This window comes from Charadrius vociferus, unplaced genomic scaffold (genome assembly GCF_000708025.1).
Source record: "Charadrius vociferus isolate BGI_N301 unplaced genomic scaffold, ASM70802v2 scaffold423, whole genome shotgun sequence".
NCBI lineage: Eukaryota > Metazoa > Chordata > Aves > Charadriiformes > Charadriidae > Charadrius > Charadrius vociferus.
The window spans coordinates 1,179,026-1,185,818 of NW_009648149.1; the positions used below are offsets into that span (position 1 = coordinate 1,179,026).

The following is a 6,793-nucleotide window of genomic DNA, read 5'->3' on the forward strand; positions in this document are numbered from 1 at the left end:
CCTGCTGAAAACAGAGGGAAGCCCAGCAGGGAGAATTCGGTGGTGGACTTCCGGATGCATTGACTAAAGACTTCCTAATTACTTGAAATTTGTAAGTATATATGCAAAATATGTGCTATGAAATACAAAGTTATGGAAGTTGTAAGAACTTTTGCCATTGATCCAAAACGAAAACCATGGGGTGGAATAGAGATGCTGGCATCCCACCACGTCCGCTCCGCTGCGCAAGCAAGCAAAGCAACCCTCCAAAGGCAGAAGTGAACCAAGCAACTGTTCCTCCTGACTCCAGATGGTCAGTGAGTTCTTCAGAGAAAGCTGGGAGAAGTGGCAGCCTTGAAGCCTCCTGCTGAGGAGGAAAAAAATACTCCAGAAACCTCCAGAGGCACCTAAGGGGAACCCTGAGCATCGCGCTGATGCAGCACGATGTAGTGAAAACAATGATGCAGTCACCTTCCCAGTTCCCGGGATAAGCCAGTGTGTGCGGTGCTCACTCTCGTACCACAGGCGCAGCTTCCCCTCCCCAGTAAGCCCTCTGATAAATCAAACGACCCTCTCCACATGTTTACCAAGCTCCATCTTAACTTATTTAGAATCCTTCTTGCCCAATTTTATTTGGAAAACCAGTACAGACCTTCATTATTGGGTGGCTAGACTGTGTTCTAATTTCTGTCTAAATGTATTCATGATGAAGTCATGACTGTTCATGCCATTTCTCCTCCGAGTCAGAGAATCCTTATCCTTCACTGACACTCCCCATCCCTGAATGTGTCAACAAGGCATCGTCACCGCTCCTCTCCGCCTCGCTTGGCCAGGGCATGGCAACTGGTGCTCTTCCAAACTGGCTCCTTTTTAAAAGAAAAACTTGGGGAAAAAAAGGTATCAATTTTAAATTTAAAGAACATTTCCCTTAGTTGCTCTTTGAAAACCCCGCGATGTCCCTGGATTATGGCAGCTAGGCCATCCTCCTGCCAGATCTAGCTAGCCACAGAATAGTTAGCTGCTGCATTAAAAAGGAATTCTTCCGAGGTTGTGGAGAGACAGTGTCAGTTCTTGGATGGTGTCACTTTTAACTGTACCCTTTCACGTACCCAGAAATACAGCTTTGCTGGATAGGTTACTTCTCCTAAATGATGAGGAAAGCGTTACTTTAATTTACATCTGCTTTGGAGATTAAGTTTAAAAATCTAAACCAGATCTCCTGTGGCTCTAAAAGAAAATCCTAACCTGTGCTGCAAATGTCAACTAAATTGAGGGCAAACATGTCTGGATTTTCCTGTCAAAAGAGTGAAGTGTATCATGAGTCCTTATTTATTTCTGAGAAGGAGCACCAGAACTAAAACAACTGTCTGACAGGTAAAATTTGCTGGAGAAAATAATGTATCTCTATCATGATTCTGATTGCACAAGAGGCTGTTGTCAACAACACCGGGAGCTCAGTGAGATAATATATTGCTATTGTTTTGGAGTAAAAATGTAATGATGAAATAGGATCCATTTTCATTGTCCCTGCACAGTTGACTATTGAAACTCCGTGTTATTTCTAAATTACATGTTGATGGGGGATGTGAAGGGTCAGATGCAAAGCACGTGGGCAAGGTGTCAAGGCAACGGGCACGCACGCTTCTCCTTCTAAAGCCGAGCTGGTTTCACACACTGTTTAGGCAAAGTATTTCCCATTACTGGTTTACTACTGATAGGCAAAACCAATTAATATATCGCACAACAACAAATAACATACCTAGTACCAAAAAAGCATAAGGTTTATGTGAAAACAAAACTTGCGTATGTCACGTTACACCTCCTTTCGCTCCATCCAGCGCCTCCACCAAGCAGGAGGGAAATACCCGGGTCTGATCCACCTTCCCCTGAGAAACGCCTGTGACCTTGGCTGTGCGACGCTCCTGCGCGCAGGCTAAGGAAATGCCATCCGGATTGAATCAAAAAGAAAATCGAAAGAAATTTGAAAGACGGGTTAAGTATTCAGAATTACCTTGGTATTTAGAGAATCGATCTGAATTGGTAAAAAAGAAATTCAACTCAGACCACATGCAAAATATCAGACTTTAAAGGAGAAATCAAATATGCGAGTTTCAAATAGCGAACAAGTGGAAGAGCAACAGTACTGCAAAAAGCGTTGACCTATGGTGAATCATAAGCCCAGTATGTATTCACGATATGATGCTCTTGGGGAAAAAACTAAGGATGATTTTAATACACCCAAATAGTCTCCGTGCACAAAAGCAGAACGAAGTGGTCCTTCTGGCACACCCAGTGGGTCCTCAGCTACGGCGCGGTACACAACTGCCCCCTCACCCCCCTGCGGGGGCACAGCCAAGAGCTGAGCAACAAGAAGGACCGAAGAGCTCGAAAATAAGGCCCAGGAAGAAAGTTTTTAAAATCCGTGTTTGCAGTCTAGAGAAGAGGAACAGTCCCTTCACCCGTGCCAGAGGGTGCTGCTAAGAGAGAGCGGTACCGGGCCTTTTTTATACCCGCTGATGGACAGACAAAACGCACTCCGCTCACTCTGCAGGAAGAGGGATTGAGGTGAGGAGTGTTTCTGACTGCGACTCGTTGGGTGGCTATCAGTGGCAGCGGCTGGATGACGGGACGGCTCCCGGAGCCCGGGTGGGCAGAGCCCAGTCTGGGGTTACACCAGCAGCTCCCGCAACTGGTCCCATTAACCAACTGCTCCTCTGCACCAGGGCAGGGCACTAAGCGACCTCCTCAAGGCCCTTGTAGCCCCATCTTTAAATGATGTAGTGAATGTTTGCCAACTCTACTCTAACTAAAACAAACTTATCTAAACTTTTACTGATAACATTTATTTTGTGTATTCTCAGCAGGCGTGAATCATTCTTTAATTATTAAATCCCTCAATGACAAGTGGTGTCTAACCTCTTGTAAAGGTCACATGTCGAAGAAAATCTTTCCTCCAAAAGCACGTCAGCTCAAGCGACATGTCAGTACCCATCACTTGCTTGAAAAGCTCCATTACCAAACAGCTGTCACACTCGAAAATCGAAACCAACCTTGGAAGAGCAAGGCTCCCCATGCTGCCGTAGAGCCTAACGCGGCTCTCCAGCGCAGCAGCCCCTCTACTTCAGAGTAAAGCACAAACCCACGACTGTCCGGAATGGTTCGGAGCATTTGCGCTTTCCGACCCAGGCACCGCATTTTCACTACTTCTTGTTTAAACAAGTAGCTGTCAAGTTGTGACACGCCTTGAAAAACAAGCAGTCAAACACTGTTTTGCAGTATAATTTTGTGGATCTTCAACTACATCAATACAAACAGGTTTTCATACCAGTTAGATTTCACCTGATGGAAGCACATTGCGCTCTTAACTCATAGGTCTGAAATAATTATTATTATTATTATGTCTTGGAAAGCATCAACAATCTACTAAGTGCTTTAAAATGATGCTTAAAAACCTCGGCGCCCCAAGCTGCTTAATAAAGAGCATGGCATGCAGCCATCACACCGGGGAGGGAGGTGAAAACCAGAACGAGCGAGCCACGAAGCACAGGCGACCTTCATTTAATTACCTGACTTTGATCTTGGCCGACCTTCGTCCTACTTAGTTTTTCTTCAGGAAAACTGATTTTCAGGGCTTGTTGGTAGGAATTGGCTGTCTCGAGACAGGCCAATTAAACAGTTTTCTGTACATTTCTTCATTCTCAACTGTTCAGTTTCATTATGCTAAAACGATGGGTGATGTATTTCTCATTTACTTGGTTATTATAAATTCCTTACCCACATTTGAAGCCAAAATGTATTGTGATAGAAACAGGAATCCAATAAAATTGTTCATAAGCTATTGTGAAATGGGGAGTAGTTATTTAAATGAAACTTTGTGTGAGAAACACAGGAAAAGAAGACCAGTGTATCAAAAAACTTTAATTAAAGCTAACTAGATTATTAAATAAAGGGAATATACTATATAGTCACTGAGGTGAACACCAGATTGTGTCTGGTCACAGCATCCTTCCACACTGCAGAAGATCTTGTCCACTTGGGCCTTGCTTTTATTCATAAATTAAAAGATAATTTTTTTTTTTTAGTCCCCAGTTGGCTTTTCAAAGCTTTTAATATATCTGTTTTTTGAAGTAAATGGAAGAAACAGAAGTTACAGAAAAGCTCTCTCTGCACAGAGAGGGAAAGGTTGATCACCTCAAACTTCTGGCTGCAGGTGCCTGGCCAGAGACTCCTCTGGGAAGTTTCCTTTAGCAGAAAACACATACCACTTAAATATTTTTCTCAGTGTATTTTAGTAACTTTGAAAATATTTAAGCCTGAAATTATTATCAGGTGAATATCAGTTTTTCCTGTGCTTATTTTTAAAATGGTGCATATTCTTTTGCAGTTCTTAACGTAAAAAGCAAGTTTTGCGTGCCTTGGTCTCCCTCCAGGGATTATGAACAAATTCCTGTCCTTGAAATCATCGATAAGGGGGCTTGTTCCGACCTGAACAGCATGAGGATTTTATCATTCAAGAGAGAGGCATCCTCCAAGCTCATTTTACATTTTGTTCTGTCGAAGTCGGCCCTTGCATCTGCACAGAAGCCACGCGAAGGCCGTGGAATCTTCTGCATGGGCTCTGCCCCTTCTTCAGCGTTTCTGCAGACACCAACAGGAGAGACCCCAGTTCTGCTGGGATCGTAATGAATTCACAGTGATTTCAGTGGGAACCCAGGATTTCACAAGCATGTTGCTCCAAAGCACACCGAAGTTCAACCCAATTCTTACTAAAATCAACGGATACCTATTTTCTTCTAACGTGATAGCTTTGGACAATGCTTTTTAATAAGCAGAAGGATATTACAGATGAAGACAACCTTCCATCACACATTAATTTATTCCGTAGGCCCGGATGTTTTTTGTCTCCCTGATATTACACTTTATGATTGATATTCCGGTTACTTATGAAAGGGTCTTTCCTGAAGGCACACAGGAATGAATTAACTTCTCGGGGCCAACTTCTGGGTTTGGTTACTCCCCAGAATCCTACTGACAGAAGCAGAGCCTTCCCGGGGCAGGAATGGGGAGCAGCCGGGTGGCGGCTGTTCTGCAGGACAAGGCAGGGGAGAGTGGAAAAGTCCTGCTGGTGGGAGGTCTAAATGGAGACACATACCACATCACCCTGATGCACTTTGCCAGCTTTTTGTTCTGTATCATGTGCAACTCAAAAATAATCTTGCGTTCAATTTCCAGTGCCAATCACACATGGTGACAGTGATGCTTTTTTTTTTTTTTTAAATAGAGTTATCAATACGTTGGTATTTAAAATATCTCCCCTGAATTCCATAAAAAAGCAGGCTTTTAATCTGCAATAACAACAGCACCTGAAAAGATGTACGTTACTAAAGTGCCACCTGCTGTAGTGACTAAAACATGATAGGGTGGTGGGAGTGAATCCTTCCAGGCAGTGTGAGAGGGCAGCCACTGGATTCTCCAGCTTTTTTCAAGCTCTTTTTTATTTACCTCATTTTAAAGATCCACTCTGACAAAGTGACCAAAGAAGATTTGTTGCCATCTACTACAGCGTTAAGACTCTGCGATCTCATTTAAGCTCAGATTGATTACCCAGCGCCATAAAGGAATGTCGTTTGGAGAAAAAAATTGCTAATCGAGGTTTTAAATTTTGCAGGCTGCGGTGCCCGTCTGTGAAGCACCACTTCTTTAGCAGGCTGTGGACACAACCACGAGGGCAGCGCGGGGCCGGCTGCTGTTGGAGTCCCGACGGGCTGCAGCAGCCGCCCCGCCACCCTCTCCTTTTCATCTGGTACTTTCCCCTTATTCTTCCAGTTCTGGAGTAGAGAAAAACAAGGTTTTTCACAGCCCTTGTTCAAAATTCCAGCACAGCCCTTCGCCTGGGACCTTCTCCGGCTGCAGGAAAAGGCAGGTTTGGGCCTTCCTGGTTATTATGGATGTTTTGTAACTGGGAATTTGCACACAACCCTCTGCGGCAGAGAAACCAGGCGCCCCAACGCATTCTCCAGTGCGCTCAGGCTGTTTTGTACTTTTATAAATAAATAGCAGTAACACTGTCATCTCGCCTCGTGAACTGGTGATAAAAACCAGTCCCGTAAAACCAGATTCCAGATGATTTTTCCACAGGACGTGGGAGGGAAAAGGGACAAAAACTGCCAGGAAAGTAACACTTGCTATAAATAAGTACATTGCACGTAGCTGATTAGGTAATGCTGGTCAACCTAAGTGCAGCAGATCGCGCCAGATCGTTACCAGTCCAAGCAGAACAAGGCAAGGGGGCCGGGGGCGGTTTGCCAGAGGAGCCGCCAGCCCCGGGCACGTGCGGGGAATGGCGGCCGGCGGCCACTGCCCCAGCAGGCCCACCTGCAACCCCGCAAAGGCGCTTTCCATCATTAGTGAAGGAGTGTTTTCTTTCAGTAATGGACTTATTTGATAACACTCTAACATTAATATTTATAGCGATGCCCTGCCTCATTCATATTTAAACCCCTATGTATGTTCTTACAGGGATTTTGTTAGGGCTGTCACGCTGAGAAACCAGTCCGAACCTTGTGCGCTCTCTCATCTGTGAAAATGAGGCCTTATTTAATTTCTTTTTCATTATGTATCAGCAGCTGATGGTTTCTGTTTTACTGAAAGTGTACACGCAGTAATTTGCCGGCATGCTTTCCTCATGAGGAGCCCGGGCAGTTCTGTCCCCGCCACGTTGGGGGTGCCAGAGCCCCAGCAACCGCTGGAGGAAAATAAGCTGCCATGAATAAGCTCCGGTACGAGGGACCGTCACACCTCCAGGGCAGCCGAA

General features: G+C 44.8%; 1 protein-coding gene across 1 annotated transcript in view; it reads left to right on the forward strand.

Moving 5' to 3' along the window:
* Positions 1 to 6,793, forward strand: part of ZRANB2 (zinc finger, RAN-binding domain containing 2) — a 71,060-nt gene that overhangs the window by 52,610 nt on the left and 11,657 nt on the right. The gene's annotated exons all lie outside the window — the stretch shown is intronic.